This window comes from Protopterus annectens, chromosome 8.part0 (genome assembly GCF_019279795.1).
Source record: "Protopterus annectens isolate FY-2018-M chromosome 8.part0, PAN1.0, whole genome shotgun sequence".
Taxonomy (NCBI): domain Eukaryota; kingdom Metazoa; phylum Chordata; order Ceratodontiformes; family Protopteridae; genus Protopterus; species Protopterus annectens.
This window is the reverse complement of record NC_056741.1, coordinates 877,302,112-877,329,087: the sequence shown is the minus strand read 5'-3', so window position 1 is coordinate 877,329,087 and position 26,976 is coordinate 877,302,112.

Below are 26,976 nucleotides of genomic sequence, written 5' to 3'. Positions count from 1 at the left end.
TTCTGTTATTCCTATACTTACTCACTCTGGTACTCACATACTTCCTTATTGTGGTACTCCTGTACTTTTTTTCTTACTGCAGTACTTACTACCTCCATTACTCCTGTACGTCCTCACACTGTTCTCCTGTACTTGCTCATAATAGTACTCCTGTGCTTATTTTTGACTGCAGTACTTGCTGACTCTGTTACTTCTGTACTTCCTCACTCTGTTATTCATATACTTACTGTGGTATTCCTGTACTACTGTGTGACTGCAATACTTGTTGTCTATGATACTCCTGTATATCCTCACTTTGTTACTCCTGTACTTCCTCACTCTTTTACTCATGTACTTACTTACTGTAGTACCCATGTACTTACTGTGTGACTGCAATAACTGCTAACTCTGATACTTCTGCACATCCTCACTTTGTTACTACTATACATCCTCATTGCGGTACTCCTCTGTTTACTGTGTTACTGCAGTATGTGCTGACTTTGTTACTCCTGTACATCCTCACTCTGTAACTCATATACTTAATCACTGTGGTACTCCTGCACTTACTGTGTTACTGCCCGTTACTGCCTGGTCCTGCAGTGCCAGGGTTGCTAATCAAACCACAGTCACCAGGGCCACAGTAAGTGCTCCATCCATCTCTGCCATGGAGACAGGCTCTGTTCACATTATTTTGTTAATAAATATGAAAATACTGATTTGCCTCTTTTTGCTTATTATCACAAAGATGAGTATTTATATACATGAAACTCAGCTTATTTTATAGCAATCCGCATATTGGGTAATTCTTTTGACTTACAGTACCCACCTGTCTTATTTTGTTTTAGCAAGCACTATTAAACAGGAACAAATGTTTGTGTTTCCTTGTCAGACTTGGTACACATAAAAAAGAAAACCATATATCAGAGTTATTTTGAAAGCATCTAGCCTATGAAACATTCATTCTGTAGAAATTTTATGCAGAATAACACAGTGTTTACAGAACTAATGCATATTTCCTTACTTCCTGAGTTACTAGCTTTTGAACATGTATTCTGCTACAGTAAACATAAATATGGCAAAAGCTGTTGGAAGGGTGGCCTAATGGTTAAGGTGTTTGCCTTACAAACACAAGCTGCAGGGTTTGAGTCTCACAAGGGATAATTGGCTAGGCTTGAAAGGGCAGTTAGCTTAATACTAATCTATGAACTATTATTGTAGCTGCAAGTATTTAAACAAGTTCTCAGAATATATATCTGGTAATATAGACCAGGTATGTGTTTTATCACAAACTAATGGTGTAGGTCTAAGGCTAGGTGTAAATATGCTTGTTGAAGAGTGTAGTGCAATACAGGGGTGTGGGATGAATAACTATTGATAATAAAGGAACACGTACTTCAGGTGATTTACTGGTACCAGAGCATGTTAGAAACATTTGTGTTCTTTAGAAAAGTGGCACAGGAAAGCTGTTAGAGTTGCTAAGCTGTGTGAATGGCAAATTGTGCACTATGGTATGCTAGTAATGGTTTAGCACATTTGTGTAAAAATATTTTAATATTTCTACATCAGCATCAGATCTGTGAATATGGAAGTCTTAGAGCTGGGTTCTGAAAGGAAGTGGTATAATGTACGCCACTGTCTGATAGTGAATTACTTGTGTGGACCAAGAAAAAATGCAGTCCTTATGTATATTCCATGACTTGTAGGTTCATTTAGAACTGTAATCACCAAAGATCCATACTACTGCCCTGCATAGGCTGACTGCAGTCCTCCTGTATATTCCGTGAATTGTAGGTTCATTTAGAACTGTAATCACCAAAGACCCATACTACTGCCCTGCATAGGCTGACTGCAGTCCTCCTGTATATTCCAGGACTTGTAGGTTCATTTAGAACTGTAATCACCAAAGACCCATACTACTGCCCTGCATAGGCTGACTGCAGTCCTACTGTATATTCCAGGACTTGTAGGTTCATTTAGAACTGTAATCACCAAAGACCCATACTACTGCTCTGCAAAGGCTGACTGCACTTAAGAAGATGAATGCAGTTCAGAAACATGTTATGCATCTGGGAACTACACCACCAGAAGAGATTCTTACTTATTCCAGTATGGGGGGGTCGCCTGTTAGAAATGGACATTCTACTGGGCATTGACACCAAATTATGTATGGCACTTGCCCCACAACACAGTAGTGCTGTCATCTATATATTGAAAGGCATCCATATTGTCTTATTTCTCACTTATTACCATTGAGGCACTGTCAAGGTTATAGCAGTGACAGGTTTCAGCAGACCACACTATCTTTTCACAATGTGCTCCTCCAGTACTTCCTTCCTAGACTGGAATAGTGGTAAGGACAGCTGTTTGGGAAAGCTGTGTTGGAGGGCAGTGACTACCCATAATGGCTTGCACGTTTTCTTATTTGTACAAAAAATCATGCAAGCCATCTTATGGAATCGGGATCGACACATTTTCCCTTGAATGTAAATACTCTTGAAAATGTTTCTCCAAAAGCAATTTCAGCAAACTTGTATTATAGATTATTTTGCAGGGGACAAGCCTCAATACAAATACCATTTACAGGGACACCCCATATCATCCAAAGGTAAACATGCCTACTTCAAAGTTGCACAACAGTAGAGTAAAATGTGAATTCTGTACTGTTGCTAAAACTGCGTTTGAGAAATCTTTTTCCCTGAAATGACATTACACCAAAATGCCTTTGATTTATTGCCCGGCTTCATACCATTGCAACCATATTTGTTATACACAAAATACTGTGCAGGATTGTCTCAAGCACAGATTTTTTTAAATTCTTATAATTTAATGAATATCAGTTTACAATGACAATGATGCAGCAAACATAATTACATGGATTTATTTTTATTTATTTTACTTTGCTTTTGTTTACTGGGTTTGTCAGACTGGTCAAAAAACCCTTTTCAGCAGAGGCCCAGGGAGAAAGCTCCAACAAATCGCAAACATTTTAAAGACATTCAGTAATATATCAGAACAGGCATGAAATAATATAGCAATAACCCACGCCTGGGTGTGGGTAATGCTAAATTTACCCAATGCTAAATTTACCCAAGCCAACCGTGGGTAAATTTAGCATTACCCACACCCAGGCGTGGGTTATTGCTATTATACCATGACATTATTTAAGAAAAGAAACTATTACTTTTCTTAAATAATGGCATAGTATAATGCCTGTTTACTGCCCTTCCGCAGATGCCTGGCATCGCGGCAGTTCTGATCTACTGCGTGCCTGCGCAGTACATCAGAGCTGTGGGCAAAAGCAACGGAGAAAGCAAGATCTCCATTGCTTTTTTTTTAGTGTTTTGCTATGTTAAATGAGTTTAACATAGCGAGACAGTTTTAAAATAAGCAACGGACATCTCCGTTGCTTATTTTAAAACTCTCGCTATGTTAAACTCATTTAACATAGCTTAACTAAAAAAAGCAACGGAGATCTTTTCTCCGTTTTTAACACCTCGCTATGTTAAATGGGTTTAACATAGCGAGGCAGCTTTAAAATAAGCAACAGAGATCTCCGTTGCTTATTTTAAAGCTGTCTCGCTATGTTAAACCCATTTAACATAGCGAGACAGTGTTTAAAACGAGTTATACTAATGGAAAAAAGTCCGGGCGACCGGACCTTTTTCCATTAGTATAACTCGATTTACAACGGGCACGCTGGCCAATCAGCGTGCACGTTTTGGGGGGATCATGGTATAATATACATTAACTGTTGCACATACATTTGCTAATTATATTACATTCATATGAAAGTGAGGCAACTATTATAGTATAAAAGATACTTATTTGTTAGTAGATGTTGAATAGTGAACACTTGAAGAGGTGTATTAGTGGGTTTGTCAGATAGATAATGCATCATGTGATTATTTCTTAGAAATTCAAAGAAATGGAAGTGAGGGAAGAAACTAGGTAGGGTATAAATTACACAGTAATATGAAAAGAAAAATAACTGAAAAACTATAACTGGAGCAATCAAACTTTCAGATTTGTTCACAGAACACTATAAACAGTTCTTTTTTAAAGCTGTTGACTAACCTTTCATTGTCTGTATATTTGCCCAGAGCCCCTATCCCATCACTGGATGTTTTTTTCTCCCAGGGCAATGTATGCTAAATGATTACTCACAAATTTTTGTACAACCTTTTGCTACTGGAAATTCTGGCTGAACACAGATCCCCCTTCTTAGTCTTAGTGTTAATCTTTATTTTGCAGCCATGGAAACCACTTGCCCTGTCTTACCTTCCCCTTCATTCGTCTTCCTTCTAACTGACATTTCATCTAGCACCTCCATATCATCCTGTAATCGCAGTGTTAATCTGTTCTTTCAGTTTCTCGTAATTGTTTTTTAGCATTATCAGACTAGCCATTTCTGTCTGATGCTTAGACATTTTGAAGATTCCAACTAATTCTCTTAGTTATCTCCACTTTACTTTTCATAATTGCCCTTGGGAGAGTATTAAGCCCCTTCGTGGAATATCTAGAAATATGTGTTCCCAACCACCTTGCTCGCTTACTCTACATCTACAACAAACATTTACTGCTCTAGGAAACATTTTCCCAGATCTTTTCATGGTGTAAAAATATCTACAAAGACATTGCCACAAAAATAAATTTGGAATTTTCTAGACTTCATAGAAAGCATAGGTTGTTTTGGAATCTTGCACTCAGAATTAATCAGATTTCTGAAATAGTAATTAAAATTAAAATTACTGGAAAATGTTCCATGTGTTTTAATTGACAACGTCGACTTGGACTCAGAGACTGACAATGATGTTAATGTTGATGTTAATGTTGACAATGTTTTAAATGATGTAAATGCAACTAATTCAGGGAATAATGTTTTTTTAGCCAAAAAACCTGTAGCTACCAAGAAAACTGTTTTTACAAGAAGCAGGACATTTCTGAATTCAAACTCCTCGGGAGAAGAGATATGAATCATGACAGTGTTGAACCAACCAACTTTGATATTATTAATTTGACCGATCACGTATTGGAGCCTAATGAGTTAAAAATTCTTAGATTAGGGCTTAATTTTATACCCACTAAGAAAGCTGATCTATGTAAAACTATAATTGATATTAAAAAATACACACGAAGATTAAACTTAGCTTACATTTTAGAGGGTGTTCAATGTAAAGAAAAAAAGTTAAATAAATCTTCCAACTTTAACCCTCCATTAATACACACCCTAAAAATTTTTGAAGACATCTGTTTACAAGAAATACATTCTCTCCTTGGTAATAACATCAGACAGCAACATAATTTAACTATAGACGAAAGAAGGGCCTTTAACAATTTAAAACAAATGAGTCATGACACCCGCTTTATGCGGAGTGACAAAGGTGGGAATATTGTGATTATGTCCCAGGAGGTATACAATGTTAAGATGTTGAAACTTTTAGAAAATGAAGATGAGTATGAAATTATTAAACTTTTTGATATCAAGAAAAGGGAAAGGCTTATTTATTCCTTTTTATATGATGCATTAATGTCAGGTGAAATTTCTTTAGAGGTTTACGATTTTTGTTTGATTGATAAACCTAGAATAGGTGTCCTTTTTGGAATTCCTAAAACTCATAAGAATCAAGTAGATCCACCTTTTCGACCCATTGTTTCTGCTCCCCATTCAGTGACCGAAGGGATAGCGAAGGTTATTGATGCTATATTATGTCCTTTAGTAGTTGCTACTGACTCATTTCTTCAAGACTCCTGGCATTTTCTAAGGAAAATTAAGGGGAGTTCAATTCATGAGAATTTTGAGTCAGATCAGCACATTATTTTTACACTTGATGTTATCTCACTTTTTACGTGTATCCCTCATGATGAAGGAGTAGAAGCTATACGTTACATTCTTGGTAAAAATAAGTATATAAAAACTGGACAGGTTTCTACTGTTTGTAGATTTATAGAAATATTACTAGAGAATAATTTTTTTCTATTTGGAAATAAGTTCTACAGACAGAAAAGGGGTGTTGCCATGGGGTCATCTGCGGCCCCTACATATGCAAATCTGGTGATGTCATGGTGGGAGGACAGTATTTTAAGCACAGTTACAAAGGACTTTGGTGTTTTGTTTTACTGTCGCTTTGTGGACGATCTCCTGTTCATTATCGAAGGAGATGTTAACACAGTTCATCAATTTTTACAGAAGTTAAACAACACTGGGGGGTTTTTACAATTTACCCTTAATAGTGTAGGTACATCTATTAATTTTTTAGATGTCCACTTGTGGTGGGATGCCCACATGAGGAGGTTTCAGAGCAAGATTCATAGAAAAGAAACTTTTACCAATAGCTACGTCCATTTTTCTAGTGCACATCCTACACACGTCAAACGTAACATTCCGAAAGGACAGTTTATTCGGGCCTGTAGGATGACAACAGGGGCTCAAGATCTAGTTACAGAATTTGAATTTATAAAAGGTTTGTTTCTTTCTAGGGGTTATGACCCAGACCTGTTAAACTCCATTATAAGTGAAGTTTTGGAGAAAAGGCAATCACACTACAGAGCTATTTTAGTGGAAGAGAACAATGTGACTTCAAATACTGTGCCCTTTGGGACTGTAAATAATTACAACTTGGTGTGTTCCTTAGACATGAGTATCAATAATAAACAGATCTGTGACATTTTACACAGAAATTGGAAGATTATTCATGGTAATTCTGATTTATATGAGGTGTTAGGTAACAAACCTCTTTTTGTGTATAGGAATTCATTTAACATCAAAAAAGCACTAGAACAACATTCTTCTAGAGTAGGACCTCAATGTTCCACGGTTAAGGGTATGTTTCCTTGTAATAACTGCAGCACTTGTAGGTTTATAGCCAAAGGACCTATGATTATGCTAGAGAGTATAGATCTTACTTTTTCTGTTCCTGAACATGTAACATGTAAGACTAAAGGTGTAGTTTATTTAGGCCTCTGTAGTTCATGCCCTGCATTTTATGTAGGGATGACTACAAGGAGCCTACACACACGTATTGTGGAACATGTATATAATATTAAAACTAAAAATGAAAATAGTGCCCTTTTCAGACATTCAACACAATGCTCGAATTTTAAAAAATTCTTGTTCACAGTGTTAGAGGTAGTTCATTCTGATCTGAGAGGGGGTGATTTTAAAAAGTTAGTTGAACAGAGAGAAGCTAGATGGCAGATTAAACTTCATGCTGATAAAAACCCTGGGTTGAACGATGCAGTTAACATTAAATGTTTTTTAAATAGTGACTTGTACAATATTGATAAAGACAAAATATCTATTTCTACTTTTTTTGTATAAAACACATTTAATGTTTTTAACTTAGACATTAGTTTTCTAATAGTTTTCTATTAACAAGGTTTTTATTGTTTAATTGTTTGGCCAATCAGTCATTGTTATTAATTTAACGTTTTGTATTTAAATGTGAGTTTTTAAGCTTTAATTATTCTGATGAAGTCCCAGGACGAAAGCGGATATTAAAATCGATTGGTTACGCTATTTTTTGAAGCCTTGCTGATTTCACCTTTTGGTTTCTCTGCCAGTTGTGTTTTTCTTTGTGGCTACGTGCGTTTTTGGTTTTTAATTAGAGATTTCTGAAATAGTGTTAACCTGAAATGGAAATAAGACATCATTTTAATTGCAGACTGGAAAAATCGGAAAAATAGAACTATAGCCAAAAATCTGAACTGAGGAAGACTTTCACTCTAAAATGTTTTCTTCTTTCTGCCTCAAAGATGCAGAGATACCAGAGTTGATTATAATAAACAGTGAGGGTGGAGAGGCTGGAGCCCACATGAAGAGAAAAATAAGCTTTGGTTAAGTTGATCATTAAGTCGTTTGATTGAATTTTTGGCTGTCTTACTTATTTAAGAATGCTGATTTTAGCCAGGATCCTAGAGTCTTCAAAAATCCCAAAAACTTAAGTTAAGTGTTTCTTATTGATTATATGCTCATTTGCATATTTTGAGCTGCAAAAAATTTTGCCCAATATAAATTCAATTTATTTTGAAGTTTCTCCTATTTCTCCAGGATATACTCCCACAGGCACACACACACACACACACACACACACACACACACACACACACACATATATATATATATATATATATATATATATATATATATATATGTATGTACATATATAAGACATACTATTCATTGACAAATCAACTTATCGAATTGAAAAAAAGGCGGTTGAATTGGTTGAATGGCAGCTTATCACACATACCAGATCATAGTACAGTGGGGATCAGATACTTTGTCTTTTCTCCACCATAGTACAATCATGGAGTTGGTATATATAATTAGGAAAGTGTGGGGGGCTTGCCCCCTGCAAAAAACACATTTTTTTGCAGTTTTCAATTGGCTGGTGATTGAAAAGGTGTGTTTGATCAATTGCAATTCGATCTGTTGATTTTTTGCTATATGGACACAAATCCATATCTGTCTATCTATCTATCTATATCTATATCATTCTGTATATATATATATATATATATATATATATATATATATATATATATATATATATATATATATATACAAACACACTCAAACACACACACAAACACACACACACACACACACACACACACACACACACACACACACACACACATACACGTGTCATCCATTTGACTGAAAACTCAAAATACTGAAAGTCAAAATGTTAAAAAGTCAACATGTTGAAAAGGTGAATTTTTCTTTTCCCCACTTTTGCATGATCCCAGAGTTGGTATATATAATTAGCAGAGGGTGTGCATGGGGTGGCTTGCCCCTCTGCATTAAAACATATCATTATTATGAGTTGTTGATATTTTGACTTATCGATATTTTGAGCTACACACACACACATATATATATATATATATATATATATATATATATAAAATATATATCTATATATCTATATATATATATATATATATATATATATATGTGTGTGTGTGTATGTGTGTGTGTGTGTGTGTGTATGCATATGCGAACGTGTGTGTAGTTTTTTCCATCGAGTTAGTTCACTCTGCTTCTGTTGAGATAGGCCAGCTGTATTGTTTGATGAAGTGAATGATTACCAATTTCCTCCATTCAGACATAAATGATGCTTCCTGGTCCTGTAACGGCCATGCTTATAAGATCAAGCTCTATAGAGATGATCTGGCTCAGCAGTACAGAGGAATAAAGCCCTGCCTGAGTCCCAGATTAATCTAGATTAACCTAGAATCAGTGCGCTGAGTCTTAGAGGAACCAGCTGTGAAGGGTGAGAGTAAACAACTTCTATATCTGGGGTAAGGCAAGTTAACTAGAATCAGTTAGTGCGCTGAGTGTTAGAGGAACCTGCTGTGGAGGGTGTGAGTAAGCAGCTTCTATACCTGGGGTAAGGCAGGTTATCTAGAATGAGTTAGTGAGCTGAGTGTTAGAGGAATCTGCTGTGGAGGGTGTGAGTAAGCAGCTTCTATACCTCGGGTAAGGCAGGTTAACTAGAATCAGTTAGTGCACTGAGTGTTAGAAGAAATAGCTGTGAAAGATGAGAGTAAACAGCTTCTGTAACTCAGGTCAGGCAGGTTAACTAGAATCAGTTAGTGTGCTGAGTGTCAGAGGAACCAGCTGTGGAGGGTGTGAGTAAGCAGTTTCTATACCTCGGGTAAGGCAGGTTAACTAGAATCAGTTAGTGAGCTGAGTGTTAGAAGAACCAGCTGTGGAGGGTGTTAGTAAGCAGCTTCTATATCTCGGGTAAGGCAGGTTAACTAGAATCAGTTAGTGCGCTTAGTCTTACAGGAACCTGCTGTGGAGGTTTGAGTAAACAGCTTCTATACCTTGGGTAAGGCAGGTTGCCAGGCCTGCTGTCTTACTGATGCCTAGCAGAGGACAGGCACCCACAGTTGTTTTTGCAAGCAGCATTAGTGCATGATGTGCTCATGCTTGCCAAGCTCCTCACACTGTAGCCTAAGAGTGCATATGCTGAGGAAGCTGGTGTTCCAGCACTATGCCTCAGAAACTGAGGGATTCAAGGTTTAGGGCCATATCACAAACACCCCTGCAATACATATTTAATAATTACAGTCCCTATGATTCAGTGTCTCATCCTATAATTAGGATCCTCCCATAAATATGGGTGAATCTGGTCTGGGGAGGAGTCAGTGCCTCAGGATATTGGCTGAGGTGCCCCTAACTGTATAAATGGAGAGGGTTGAGCATACATTGAGTTAGGGATCAAGCAACCTTCATGACTGCCTGGATGATGACTCACTAAGTAAACACAGAAGGCTGATGCTTGATCAGCACAAGTGGGAAAAATCATATCAATAATCCTGCAGGATGATGGCAGCAAATGGGGTTTAAGACAGGGAGGTAACAATAGGAGTATAGATGCGACTAGAGATGAGTACAAAAGGCCAGGATGAGAATGTTATCTGAAAGTGGTAATTTCCAGTGTCTCATTGTGACATTTATATTATCCACCAGGAAGAAACATGTGATAAATCCCTCAGAACAACAGCATCAGAAGCAAAACAAAAAGGATGCAGCAAAAGGCTTAAAAACACTGTACACTTTATTAAAATAACAAAACAGAAATGGTAAGCGCTTTCATGCTATGGTAGCACTTCATCAGACCTAATACAAATGAACTAAGCACAATCAAATTTACAGTAAAAAACTACTCACAAATTTATAGTAAAAACTACTCAATAATCTAATAAAATCACTTAATTGGGCAGGCTTTCAGCACCGATTTTAAGGGTCTAACACACATTAAGTCCAAACTCTTTGTCTGCCTTCAAACATATCATCCACTTTAATTCATTCAACTCAGTAAAATTATTAATGTTACCAAGCCACACAGCGGCTTTTATCAATTGTAAAACCATAAATGTAAAAGTGTGTAAGATATCATTATCAATCACGTCTTGCACATTGCAAAACTAGAAACATCATTTACTTAGCAGCACATACAGCATGTGAAAGTTTCTACTTGGTTAAATCAAACAGAATGTTTATGAACGGATCCGTGAACACAAGTATGCTATAAAAAGGGCAGATTTAACAAATGCTCTTGCTAAGCATGTGTTTGAGCTAGGCTCTTCACATTGTTTTAAATTTAAAGTGGTGGAAATAGTGTACAAGGGACTAAGAGGTGATGATTTTGTTAATTTTACAGAAGAGAGGGAACTGTACTGGATCTGCAAGTTGTGTGCTTACAGGAAACCAGGGTTAAATGACAAGGTCTCTTTAAGGCCCATCTTGAAATCCAGGGATTTAGTTAGATGATTGTTACAGTGTTTTTATTGGCTGTGTAACTGTTTAAAAACTTGAATTGGATGGTGATTTTTATTCAGTCTGACAAAGAACCTTGTGTTTGAAAGCACTTACTGTGTAATTAAATTTGTCTTATCTCAACTGCCTTGGTTGTTGGAACTTCTTTCTGTTTTTTACTCGAACGTTTGCTGTGTTGGGAAGTTCCTGCTGTTTATCCTGTTGGAGGTATTTTCTCTTTTAGTTTCAAAACTTTGCTTAACTTTGTTTAACAGCACCTATGCCAAAGATGTCTTTATTCTTCCTGTTCACCTGGCTAGCTTTACTCAGATTACTTTTCTCCAACTCTTACAGCCACTTTGCTTACCAATCTTTTTGTACCTCATCACTCCTCCTCATACTGCACTAATTTCATAAACTACTTTTCCTCCTTCTCTCACACCCCACCACCAGCTACAATTCTTCCTCTATTTATCTTCTCACTCATTTCCATAACTTATTCTCTCATCTAGCTCTCTTATCATTTATTAAGCTGCATTCTACTTGTCTGTCTGCAAATTATTACCAAACTCAAAAACACCCCAGTATGATATTTTCACTGCAGCCATCATGTTTCTAGTATATTAATTGTTATTGTATGTTATTACTTTGTTCAATAATTAGCCAATTTATGTTCATTACTCTCTTGTTTTTTGTGTTAAAATGCTACGTTAATGTAAAAATATTTAAAAATCATGTAAATAAGTTCATGTATAGATGTTTTACCCTGTGATTATAAATGTACATGTGTAACTTAAATGTGGAGCTTCTGTCCTCAGCCCTCTGCTGAAAATGAGTTTTACCCAGTCAGATTTTTACCAGTCAATATAGACAAATAATAAATAGATAAATAAATAAATAAATCCCTTTTTTCCCATTCATCTGGCATGAACTTCAGCTCACCCACATTTGGTATTTTATGTCTGAGTTCATCCATAAACATCAGATTGCCTACTGTTGTACTTGTTCCTAAATGTTTGGAATTTCTGCAGTTTGCAATTCTTATTGCGTTTATGTTTATCATAAATCTTTCAATTGTGCCACAGCTTAGGCCATAGAGTGACCCTCCTTGTTTACTTACTCTGTGTTTCACTGGACTGTTTGAATCTGGAACTGTTAAAGGCAGGGCCATCAGCTGATCTTGTAGGCCTGTATTCCAGTCATTGCAAGGCTCTCGTCTGGGTCTAGCAAAACTCTATGAGATGGTCCGGATACAAGAAGATGAACTACAGGAAGTTTTGAATACTCACATATCATTATAATCATGTTGTATTTGCTGTAGATAGACAACGTGTGTACTGATATTCATCCATGTTGTTTTTGGTAACCCAAATACCTTATCAGGTATACTGTTATTTTGCTGGGAACTGGCTTAGGAAACAATTTTCTGTAGTACTTTAGAAATTATGAGTCTTCCCCCTTTTAATAAACGGTTACCATTTATTATAACAGTTATCTCACTCATGTTTAAATGTTTCATATCCCATATTACCTTTTCCTGAAACAGTTATCTTATCTTTATACTTTTCTTGTCTTATAAATTCTCAGCATCTGTGTCATTCTTGTTTTTCTTATGCTGTGCTCACAAATTCAAAACGCTTCACTTCTGGAAACACAATACGACATCCTTTTACTATTTCTCTCCCTTTCAGGGCGAGAGTTCTTATGGCTGCAAGCACAGGTGTTACATTCACACAGTACTTATCAATTTTCCACCTCTTTTCCATTACCATAGAGAATATAGGATGTCTTAATACATACAATGCAATACAATCTTAGCAACCAACCTTTTCATCTAAATTCAGATTTTTTTTTATTTTGGAGCTGATTCATCTGGTCAGTAATTACTGTAAAACCTTTTCAAGGAAGTGCATGTGAACATTTTTACTTACTCATTCTGTGTTTCTCTGTCTGCATAGGAATTTCTTTTCCCTACATCAAGCAATGGAGGCTGAGACAGGTAGTTTTACTTTGCTTATTATCCACTGGACCTGCCTCAGAACTGGCCCCATACCTGCTGAACTGATATTTTGTTCTGTATTGTATGCTTCAATGTGATGCAATTATAACCTTTGAGCTAAGGCCTTTAACTCTTCCAGGGCTTCTTGCTGTTTCTCAGCCCACTTCAGTATCACATCCTTTTTATACGTTCTCTTAATGGTGCTGTGGCAATGTGAAGTCTTTCATAAACCCAGAGATATAATTAGCCATAACTAGTTTCTCACTGCTTTGGCATTTGTATGTTTCTTTTGTCTTAAATGGTCAGGTGATATCCCTTTGCATGATAAAATGAAACCAATGAAACCATAAAATGTAAGTTCAGTCTTAGCAGATTCACATTTTGTGGTCACTCGGTGTCAGCCCATTTTATTTCAGCCTATTAGATCCATTTTAGTCTGCATTATGTGTTTTCTTTCTTCCATAGAATATTAAATCATCATTGTAAGTTTCTTAAATTCATGATATCTTGAATGACCTTCTGTACTGCAGCATAGAATATCTATGATGCAGTAAAGATTAGCCTTATTATCTTATTAGCTAGTCCTATCTGTATTAAAAGGGTAATCATTTTTCTGTTTTCCTAGTATACCTCAAGCTGTCGATAACCTTCTCTCACTATAGGGTCCAAGAGCCTTGTCTCTCGATAGTTGTTTGTTGGCTACCCTCAAAACAGCACAAACTCCATTTTCTTTTGGTGTAACAATGGGCACAATCTGACATCTCATTTATGTCCTTTTTCCTACTTTCTTTATATGGTGAAAATGTATTATTTTATGTGGCTGGGCTATATGTGTTAAATTATTGTCTATGTTTAACTAGGCGATGAAATTCTTTAACTTCTCACTGTCTTCATGTAAGTTACTATATTTATTTATTTCACGTTTGTTAACTGGGTTAGTCCAACTGAGCACTGGCCCATTTTCAGTGGAGACCCAAGGAGAAAAGCTCCAATGCAGACAAATGCAATTTGGTTTTACATTAGTATAAGCATCCAAGTCAATAGGCAATTTTATAATATATGTATATGACATAGTAAGACAGAAAAACTTAATAATGAACAATTAAATATAAAAATGTAAACATGGTACCTTCCATACAGAATATATAGTTCATTAGCTAGACTGAACATAGCCACCAGAGATACTGTTCAAAGATAGAGATACAATAGATAATAGTTGGTAGAATCAGGATTAGGTTGGGTCATGGCAGGGGCATAGCCAAGTGTTAAAGAAAAAGTTCTTCAGTTCTTTTTTGAAGTGGTTAGGCAGGGAGGTTGTTCCAGGATTTTGTTATGGAGGATTTATATAGAAGGTGACTAATGTTAATTCTGGAGCTATAAGTTTGGAGAAGGAATTTGGCAGCACTGCGTAAGGGGTGGGAAGGGGTATAATAAGTGATTAGACTGGAGAGAGAGGGACAAGCACTAGGTCTATTGAGAAGGAAGTGGGTCATACGGAGTTGAGATAATTTGAGTTGATGGGGAAGTTTAGTCCAGTGTAGTTTATTAAGAGCAAGGCAATGGTGGGTTGAATTAGGCAAGTCAGCTGCAAATTTAGCAATTTTGTTATAAGTTTGTTCCAGTTTGGAGAGCAGGTAGGACTGAAGGTTAGTATGCACTTGGGCTGCATAGAGGAGACTTGGAAGTAAGTAGGCTTATACCAGGGATAGTTTGGTACTGGGAGATATACATTTTTTATTACAATATAAAAGGCCAAATTTTTGGTTGGTTTTCTTAATTGATTGCTGGATATGCAAGTCAAATTCTAGTTGGTCATCAGTTGTCATCCCTAGTAATTTTGTATGGGTTTCAGTGTTAATGATGGTTCTATTTAGGGAAGTGATAGAGAAGGAGAGGTTTAGGTGATCACTAGTCTTGAGAAGGAAGAAGAGGAGTTTTGTTTTTTTTTTGGATTCAGAATAAGTTGATTTTCATTAAGCCAGCTTTCCACTGAAAGGAAAGATTTTTTGTGTAAGTGTATGAAGTTGTGAGATTGAGCTTGAAGATGTGATTACAGTAGAGTCATCTGCATTCTGTATTAGGGTAGAGTGGGCAGTGGAAGAATGGAGGTCATTGGTAAGGATGTTTAAAATAAGGGGTCCCAGGATAGAGCCCTGAGGTACACCAGTGTGAACAGGTAGAAATGTAGAATAGGAGGACTGCCATTTGACAGACTGTAGTCTGTCTGAGAGATAGCTGGAGATCCAAGAGAGAGTGGAGGTGGAAATGTTTAAGTCAGCCAGTTTGTTTAGTAATTTGGAGAGTTATACTTTGTCAAATGCTTTTGAAATGTCAAAGAAAAGAGAAGAGACCATTTTTTGTTGTTGTCTCTAGCATCTGTGATAGTGTGAGTAAAGGATACAATGGCAGTAGAGATACTGTGGTTTGGTCGAAATCCATGTTGGGTAGGAGAAAGAAGGTTATTGTGGATGAGGAATTTCAGTATCTGGTTATGTATGTATTTTTCAAGGATTTTGGATAGTTGGGACAGTATAGCTATGGGTCTATAGTTGGAGGGATCAGTGGAGTTGCCACCTTTGTGAAGGGGAATCACGTAGAAAGACTTCCAGATGTTGGGCACGGTGGCATCTCTGATTTATCTATTAATAAGAACTGAAACTAGATAGGCAATGATATCAGCTGCTACTTTGAGAAAGTGTGGTGGGGAGATTGTCAGCAAAGTGAGAGCAAGGTTTGAATTTTAGGAGGATAGACTTTATGTAGGAGGTAGTGATAGGACTGAGAGAGAAACGTGTTTCATTATTTGTGTTTTGAGGAGGTTTTTTTTGGGGGGGTTGTAGTTGGAATTAGTTAGTTTACTAATGCTATCAATACAAAACTGGTTAAGGAGGGAGGCAGTATCTTGGTCTGCAAGGTTGGGGTAAGGGCTTGGGGTTGGAGATTTACCAGGGTGAAGGAGTGAGTTAATATTACTCCAGAATTTTTGGGGGTTGTAGTGATGAGTGGACTGTGCCTTGAGGTAAAAAGCTTTTTTATCATTGCATATTTGTTTTTTGGTGTGAGTTCTTATTTGTTTGAATAATTGGTGGTGAGAGGGATTTAGTTTTTAGCCAGGTTTTCCAGGCGGACTCTCTTTTGTGCATTAGTGTATGCATATCTTTACTGAGCCAGGGGGCATAGTTTGATTTTATTGTTATTTTGCGAGGGGGTACTAGTGAGTCGAGTATGTATAGAAAGATATGATTGAACTTGAGTACAGCATCATTGAGCGGAAGTGAGTGTAGGTTTGACCAGTTTATAGAGGAAAGTATTTCATTGAAGATGGTGGGTTAAAACCAGCAAGTTTACGGCAGAATTTGTATAGATGTGGTTTATTTTGCTGGGGAGTATATCTGTGAATACTGATGGGCAAGTGATCACTCGAGGCATCAGGAAGGGTTCTAGGGTTATGGTAGAAGTGGGGTTTTTTGGTTAGGATCCAATCAGGTGTTGTGCCCTTATTGGAGTTTTTTTGTAGTCTTTAAGGTCATAAGTTAGCTGAGTAAAGCCAAACAAGTTGACACTTTGGGAAGGGGAGTGGGTATCAAGAGTACTCCAATCAATATTAACATCTCCTAGCAGGATAGTTTCACAGGGTATATTATGAGACACCCAGGAAAGTAAGTTTTCAAGGATCGGAATATTCCTGCCAGGTGGGATATATACTGAGACAATAGCACACTTTTTCATTTACTATATTCATTTGTCAGGGTCAACGCTTATGTTGTTAAGCGTTGGGGTTATTCCTAGTGACTTGACTGTAGGATATCTCGGGAGATTTGACCCAGACTGTTCTGGTACACTGAATATGGATTTTGTTACTCTGCATTTCACTAGTTGTTCTAATTCATAATAACCTTTCAAGGGAGAAGTATTGCTAATTTATCAGCATATTTTCTTGTACTTGCTTTCTGCATTTTAATCTACCTCTTAACCTTTTGTAGACATCATCTGCTTATATATTTAGAGAGGCTCCTATTTCTATCAATAGCCTTATCTCAAATGTTATCTTTACCTTTATTACTGGGATTGCATTGTTGTAATTCTCATTTCTTGTGAATAGAGTGGCATATTTATTTTCACATTTCACTACGTTTCATAGGTTCATAGTTGTTTACTGGGCTAATGACATCAAAGGCCTTTTAAGCCTAGCCATGCATCCCAAATCTCTGACAGGTTCTGGTAGATGAACCATTTACAGACTGCCTTTGCCCATTAGAGACATAGGTGCCAAACCAGGGATGAATTTCCTGTTCCCCATCCAACTGTCCAAGTTGCACTTGAATTGGGTTGCAGAGGTACTCTGCTTCACATGGCTGCGGAACCTGTTCCAGAGATGGGGCAGTCTCTGGGATACATACCTCTCTCTCTAGCAGGTCCTATTTATATCACAGGCAAGGTTTAAGTCTTTAGAATGGGTAATTCTGGTGCTGTTGGTTTGCAGATATTTAGGAGGTCCATCAGACTGGGATCTGACAATGCCTTATATGTCAGGCATAGATTTCCCTTCAAAAGCCTGTAGGAGACAGAATACAGGGATATGGTCTTGTGGTGGTCTGAAGAGGACATGTGACTTATGTCCTGTATTCTTTTAGTGAGAAACCTCTGTGGACATTCCATTTGTTGGATGTGCCTGGTGAGGTACATACCAAAGGGGGCATTGTACTCAGTGATAGGTCTGATGAATGCCGAATACTGTGGAACAATGACTTCCTGGGTCATAGATGCCAATTTCAATAGAATTTTGTCAAAATGTGTGTGCGTACAACCTTCCTTTCTTTCATTTAGTCTATCTTTGCCATACAACTCTGTGTATTGTGGATTGCCATTGTTACTATTATTCAAACATACTCTTGTGTATTGTGGATTGCCATTGTTACTATTATTCAAACATACTCTTGTGTATTGTGGATTGCCATTGTTACTATTATTCAAACATACTCTTGTGTATTGTGTATTGCCATTGTTACTATTATTCAAACATACTCTTGTGTATTGTGGATTACCATTGTTACTATTATTCAAACATACTCTTGTGTATTGTGGATTGCCATTGTTACTATTATTCAAACATACTCTTGTGTATTGTGGATTGCCATTGTTACTATTATTCAAACATACTCTTGTGTATTGTGGATTGCCATTGTTACTATTATTCAAACATACTCTTGAAAAGTAGTTTTGTTTTCTTCACTTCGTATACATTTTCCTCCATGGGACCTCCACAGTGACCTGTTTCTTTCATCCTTATTTACTGCATTCATTGGCTTTTGTCTTGATTTCTTTGATTTTTTTAGTCTTGTTTTGGCACACATTTTTCACATTGCCAATTTGGTTAATGTCTAACATTGCATACATTTCTGGTTTCATGACTTATATTCTAACATTTCAAGTAACCTTGCAAACAAAGAATTTTTTTCTGGTGCCATATGTTCATACCTGTCTCTTACAAAGTATTTTTTTAATCCTGCAGAGCTGCATGTACTAGCTACGCTTTCATTTCATTATCTGTGTCGAGCATTTACACTTCTTGCCAAGGAGCTTTGCCTTGCACAATACACGTATGCTGTTTTATTCTCTACACAGCTCTGCTGAGTTTATACATTTCAAGCTGTATATTTGCTTTGGTTCACATTGATTAACTTTTTGTTTATATGGTCAAACTTGTCAACAAATGATGATGATGATGTGGCATCTTATATTTAATCTTTTGCCCTGCCATATCTAACAATAAAGTCTCCAGTTGTATTTCTTCTTATATTTAGGGCAGTGTTATACATCTGTTCCATTATGGCTCTATGTTATGTGTTATCACATTCAAAATTAAATACCAGCAAACTGAGATTATCTGGAGATTTTTTAGATTATTTTTGTTTAACTGGCATTGATTACTTTAATCTCTCTTGTGTGGGCTCTGTTTCATACTATATACCCCTTTACTCCTTGTATATTTGCTTATATCTTTGTTATTTCTAACTAAAATGTTACTTGAATTTGTACTTTCTTGTAGTTCAGCTTTTTAACTGTAGTCTTTTGGAAAACACATAGTTCCAGCTGTAAAAATAGCAAACTAGACTTCTTTCATTTTACTACACTATTTAAATGTTAGTGAAACATTTTTCCTTCTCTGTTACATTTTCCTTTATACTTCACTGCCAGTTAGTTAAGCAATAATTCACGACTGTGTGGGTGTATTAGTATTCACCCATGGTTGCTGTGGTTTGATCACTTAAATAATGTCTTTGTATAATGGTGCTTTTGTGTTCCTCTGCTTTTTTCCTTGTTTACTGATGTACTGTGGATCCATATGGGAACAAAATTCCCATGACTGTACAGTACATCAGTACAGTGCAGAAATACAAGGAGAATCAGGCATGTTTTTGATTCTTTAGTTTTGCAGAATGTTCCTGATTTTTCTCATATTTTTCTCTGTCCTTCAGCATGTACCAAAAGAAAATCTGGCCGCTCAGTGGTACTTCAGCAGCTGGACTTTTTTTCTATTGGTACATGCTCGATTTACAACGACCACTCTGTTTGGGCTGTCCAATTTAGCATGTTCATTTTTGAATAATAATGTGCCATGGTTTATCACTAGTACTCTTTGTACTGTATCCATATGGATATAACAGTATAGGCATATAGTGAATGCCTAAGGAAGGCTGGGGAATTTAAAAGGCTTGCTTTCTCTAAATATAAATTAGTACATTATCTCCAACTCCAAACCACAACTGGAACCAGTGAAAAATCTTCACAGCAACTGGTAAAATCCAAACAGCTTTATTGTACCACACACCAGTTGAGCGCTTTCTTCCCTACTGAAGGGACTTCATCAGAACAGTTTCAGTTTTACAACCCAGCCCTTTTATGTAAAGAAGCACCCAATTAACCAATTAATTATACTAAACACTTACATAAAAAAACTACAGAAACATAAAAACAAGATGCATATAACAATTATGTGTATACAACAGTTCAAAACATTACATGGCAATTACATATCAGATAAATTAACTTTCACTATAAAACTTTAAAAATATTCACTCAAATGTCTCAAACTAATTATGTTACCCTAAAATATTTTTTAACTTCAAAAAATTTGCCATATTCACATTTTCATTAATACCAGGTGTCTGGGTGACATTCAGCCTTAACTGCCATCTTAACTCACACATATCTAAATGTACATCCAGTATTCTACCCTGAGGGTCCTTAACCAACTGTTGCAGTACAGAAAACTTAAAAATGTGGTCCTTATTCTCAGATATATGCCTACTCAAGACGTTAGTCATTTTGTTGTTTCTTATATCCAATAAATGTTCCTTAAACTTGTACTTAAATCGTCTACAGGTTTTGCCCACAATAAAAGCGGGGCATGACTGGCATCTATACCTTTCTGTATAATTCACAACCCTTCCTGTGCATTGTTATAGAAGTCATTACATAAAGTTCAGTTGTGATGCATTATTTTCTATGTTGCATTCTTATAAGCAGCTTTATTATAAATACACTGAATGGATACACTCCATTTACTGACAGCTAAAGGCACGCTCTGGTGTCATGCAGTATTTTACCTTGCAGTCCTGCACTAGAGTGATGGAGGATTGATTACCAAACACATGAATGGGATGACAAGCCTCAGGACTCATTAGCAGGGTTTCAGTTTCCAAAGACACATTTCTGCACTAATTCTGACACTTCTCTGTCTGCTTCCAGCTCTCATGGGAACTTTCTGCATTTTTTTAAAGTCTTCTCATGGAGCAAGAGGTTGGGAAATATGACGCAAAATTTTAAAACTAAATCAATAACATCTATTAAATAATGCATATGCTATTTATCAGAAAATGCAGCAAGTGAAGGGTTAATTATGCACGGACAATGGAAATAAAGTAAATTCGTTCTATTTTTTCTTTTTTTGTCTGCTTAATATTTTTAAGGACGTGTTTTTTTTTCAGGAGTAACTTCCTTTCTTTAAATATATGACATTATTAGTATGAATCCTCTTACTGCCTCCTCAAACACTTAAGGTAGTTCTCACAACCCACTTCTGTAGTTTATGCAATACTTAAATTTCTATGCAAGCCCCTCAGCTTCCAGGCTACAGCAGACACACATGCATCTCTCATATAGTAAATGATATAATACAATCCTGAATAGTGAAAGAAGGCTTATAATATGCCATGGGTAAATCTCATTTTTATTATTTATTTACACTTTGTTGACTAGGTTAATCCAACTAGCCAATTGCCTCTCTCAAGAGAGACCTGAGATAGTATTCATACTGACTAAGGGAAACTTGATCAGGGCATCAGGGAATTTCCCCTGCTCTTTCAACAAGTGTCGTGGGATCTTTTACATCCACCTAAGCTACCACTAACTCAGGCAGATGGGACGTCACTTTAATGTCTTATCTGAAGGATGGCACACTCACAAGTGCAACAACTCCCTCATGCTACACTGCTGTTTCAGTACTGAAAAAAATTAATCCAGCTACCTGATGTGGTAAGAGAACCCACAGCCTTCTGCTCCAAAAGTGCTACATGTTGAACTACTGATATGGTGCAAGGGGTTGAGAAATACAATGTAAATTTTTAAAACTATATCAATAAGACCTATTAAATGATGCATACACATTTTATTAGAAAATGCAGCAAGTAAAATATTAATTATAGATGAACAAATGGAAACAAAGTAACTTTGTTCTAATTTTTTCCATCCTTAGCTTTCATGCTTGTGTTTCTTTCTGCTTGCTAAATATTTTTCCAGGGGTTCCTTCCTTTCCTTAAATAAATGACTTGATTAGTGCTCATCTTCTTACAGAGTCTAACTCCAACTCTTATTTAACTTTGGACAGATAAATGATGACCCAGGATAATAATTCAGTCATCTTATGAGTGATCATTAAGTAGAGATACTCCCTGCCTCACAATTTAAGCAACTTTGTCACTTCTTCACTCATTGCTTTTCTTTGAGACTCTGGAATTCTACATGGTTTTATGTTTACTTTCTCCCATGGTGTTGTTTTGTAATGATGCTGAATTAATCTGTACTACTAGGTAGCTCAGGAAAAAAAATCTCATAAATAATTACTTCTAATTTCTGGACCTTAGACAGTGTTTTGTCTGTTTCAGCATCAGGGATAGACGTCCATGCCACTACACAACTGGTATCTATCTCAGAAACTTCAGCTTTTCTCCATGACTTTAACACATTTAAGTGATATGTCTTCTCTGGTCTTTTCTTTCTAGTTTGTCTTATTTTGTAGTTCATGGCATCATCTCAAAGGGTCCCTGCCATCTTGCTAAGCATTTATTTTTAGCAGGGAAGACTAAAACTATATGTTGTCCCTTGTTATAAACTCCACAAGTTTGCCATCCTTGATGTACACCCTCTGCTGCATGCATTTTTGAGCCATTTATATATGTTTCTTCACTAATGGCAAAGCAATTTTTAACATATCTTGTAAATATGTGAAGTGTGCTGTTAGACTTTTAAATGTTTTTTTTTCTTCCAGGTCTCCATTGCTATGTCCAGCAAACCTTGGTGATGTCTACAATATAGTAACTTAAATTTGGTAAATCTTGTGAAGCTTGAGGTATCTCAATTTCAGCAAAAAGGAGGTAGTGAAGTAAATGGTTACAGTTCTTCTTATCTTTTTCTCTGGTCTACTTTAACATATTCTATGGAGCTTTTTGAACCCATCAGTTTGAGGATGGTGCACTGAAGTTCTTAACTGTTTTATTTTAAATAGCTGGAAACAGTGAGGAATTGCACCTAAAATAACTGTGATTCCTTGCTTTATAAGTATTTCTTTGGGTATCCCTATCTTGAAGAGGGTCTATATCAGCATTTTGAAAATGTAATAGATCAAATCACTAAATGTCGAACTGAAATGATCGACCTATTACATTTTTGAATGCTGATAGAAAAATAACCCCCCCCCAAAAAAAAAACTAAAGGATGTAGGCAGTGGGGCAAGCCCCGCCTGCACCCCCCACACCCCCTGCTACTTAAATATACCAACTCTGAGACTGCACTGCATTGAGGTAAACGGAAATCTCTCCTTACAGAGATTTCTGTTTACCCGTTCGACGCTCTGCCATTTCGGCATTTTCGATGCAACAATATCAAATTCAATATTGTCAGCATTCGAGATGCTGATAGGGACCCTGGAGAGGATCTATATCAGCATTTCAAAAATGTAATAGGTAGAATCACTAAATGTCGAACTGAAATGATCGACCTATTACATTTTCGAATGCTGATAAAAAATACCCCTCCCAAAAAAAATAAAGGGTGTAGGTAGGGGGGCAAGCCCCCTGCACCCCCACACCCCCTGGTACTTAAATATACCAGCTCCGAGACCGCACTACATTGAGGTAAACGGAAATCTCCCCTGACAGAGATTTCCATTTACCCATTCAACATTCTGCCCTTTCGGCATTCTCGATGCGACAATATCAAATTCGATATTGTCAGCATTCGAGATGCTGATAGGGACCCTATGTGTCAATAGACTTCTGAACCCAGGGTTCAGTACAGTCTTTTGACATTTTGGGCATGCTCCGCATAAATTCTCAGTGTCTTTCATTACACCAGGCCAATAAAATCTTGCTAGAAATTGTAGCTTAGCTGCCCTCCCCAAATATTACTATATGCAGATTCATCATGTTTTTTTCTAAAATGCTTTGGAACTAACAGTGTAGTATTCTTTGAGTCTTTGCTTAACCTGTAATGTAAAGTCATACTTCAATGAAAATGCAGGTATGGGAAGCAACTACCCTGCTCCTCTCTCTTTTCCTCTCTCCTTCTGTCTTGGGTACATTTTCAATGGCTCTGCTTTCTCCCATTATGCTGTCTTAAAATGTTGTGTTTATCTGCAAATCTGCCAAGTCAGGAACACTTTCATCAGTACACTGACACTCCTACTGTGGAGGGTGTAGCAGCTTTGCCTAAAATAAGGGTATAGGTCTTTTGTCTTCAACTGTTTCATCACTCACAGAAAGTAACTCAAGCCAGCGATTTTCTTCTGATTTTTCTTTTGCAATCCCTTAACTGTTACCTCAGTAACTTCTGTTTCTCAATGTACCTGCTGCTAAAAGTCTTCTTTCTAACTGTCCCTTCTATTTCGACCTTACATAAGGAAACCCAGCACTCTCCATAGATTACCTGTCTCCTCTTAGTATTTTATCAATATGGGTTTTCATCTCACTGTCTCCACTCAGGAATCTTTTATTCCTTTAGTGATTAAAATCTTTTGACAAGTTTCCATATCCTACATTACTATCACTTTCTCTAGTGACTTCTTTTACTAACTTAACAGCTATTAGTTTTTTCTGGTGACACACAGTTTATTCTCTTACTACCACCCAAAGTCAAAATTTAGTTCTCCTTGAAGTTTCTACACTTTCTGTTTTTTATCAGAACTGTACATTTTAACAGGGTATCAGGCTGATGTTTTCCTCTACTAGTGTTACTAGCAGGATATTCAGGACTGTGTGTTCTCTAAATAGAGTGTCAGGTTGTTGCCGCCCCTCCACATTTTTTACCTGAGGTATATTCACACTTCAGAGCATCTACCTGTGCTCCCTCCCCCACACACAATTTCCACAGTGCCTTGAACAACTGGAGGCAGGGTTGCACATGTATAATATCATGTCAGCTTAGGTGCTAAAGCCACAGGCTGCAATAATTTATACAACAGTGTCTGACTTTCTACACGCATTGCACTATACTATTTCTTATCTCCATGAGTATCTATTATGTCCAACTTTCTTTTGTCATAGGCATTATGCTTGCAGACATAAAGTTTCTAAACAAGTGTGACCATGATCCCAGAATCTATTAATTCCATCAATGCCTCCCCATCCTCCAATAGTGTATATTTACCTTACTTAATAGTATGGAAACAGGTGGACTGTTATTCTAGCAGTTATTTTATCTTCCATCGGTACAGTTGCATTATCAACACATTTCTTAGAATTCACATTTTTGAAAGGCACAATGTTTACATTTTTATCATTTTCATTGCTAGCAGCTTGAAGATCACCTTTTTTGGTAGACACAGTATTATTAGTTAAAAAAGGTTTCTCCTCTCCCCACATTTAAAACATATTTTCACTGCTGGCATTTTCTTTATGTTTATAAGTATCTGCATGTTTTAATTACAGGTGTAGGTTGCTTAGTTCTAAACAAGGCTTCATTAGTTAGCAGCCTTTCAGTTGGCAATACCAACTTGTCAGCACTCTTTGGGTCGCTCTGAAAATTCCATTTACGCAAATCACTTGAGAGTGCTGTCTCATTCATTTGGCTTTTACTATTTACCTCAGGTATAAGCCATGAGTTTAAAACTTATTAAATAAAACAATTTAGCTCTTAATGTTTTATTTGTGTTAAATGTACATTTTATAGCTTATATTTAAGGAAACACACCAGCCATAGCAAAGAGTTTTTTTTCACTTTGTTATTGTCCAGAAAATCTGTACCTATAATATACATGTAAGCTTCAGTTTTCTTGCCTGTTATTTAGGAAGACAAAATCTTGACTCAATCAGCCTGAGTTCATCTCTCTTTCTTTTGTAGCATGTGTAATGAAAGCAATTAAATATGCTTGAATGTCACCATCCTTGCTGAGTTTTTTTAGAGGTGGGAAAGTTTTTGGTGTGACAAACTACAGTTTGAAGGAAAAGACCATTTTTAGGGATTCAACTTGGACAGAGGATCTGTTTTTGGTTTTGTCCTCAACTTAAGAGTTGAGGGGTACCAGAATGGGGAACTGTACCAGGCACTATGTAAGCTAACAAGTGTATCTCTTCCTGGAAGCTGACCATAAGTTTCATGATGGCCTTACTCTTCCATGGAAAGGTCATCAAGGACTGAGTCATGTTCATGCTGTTCTGAACTCTAGAATTCATAAATATCTCCATTTTGGTAAAACAAAGAGTGACAGCCTACTTACAGAAAATTAAGTCCCTCTTTCTCTCTTCCTGACTGTGGCAAATAACCGCAAATCAACGTTCTTTGCTGGAGAAATTAACCACAAGTATAGGTGCAATTGTAGGAGTGAAAAAAACACTATTGTGATTGCTATAATAACCAAGTTCTACCTGCTGAAAAAACACAAAAAGGATATATATATATATATATATATATATATATATATATATATATAGAGGCAGATATATCTACATCTATCTAGCTATCTATAAATTCACTTTATGTGCTCGAAATTCTGAAATATCGAATTTCAGAATCTCGAGCCCATAAAGTGGAAATCCTAAATGATCAAAAAATTCGAAATCACGACTTCTATACTACACACACACTACATACAGACACATACACACACCCTCCTCCCAACACACAAACATACAACCCTATCCTACATACTGATGCACCCCCCCCTACCCTCCCTACTTAAATATACTAACTCCAAGGTCGCACTACATACACAAACACACGAAACACCACCACACAAGCTACATTCCCCTCACACACACACACATCACAGTAACAAAACACACTAACACACACTACAGCCCATACCCAAAACCCGTAAAACATAAACACTTACCCGAATCCATGAACACAGCGCAACACCAGAACCGCTAATTCAACATCTCCGAAATGCGAGATTTTGGATTTCGTGCTTGTGGGTTTTCAATCTTTTAGGATTTCCACTTTATGAGCT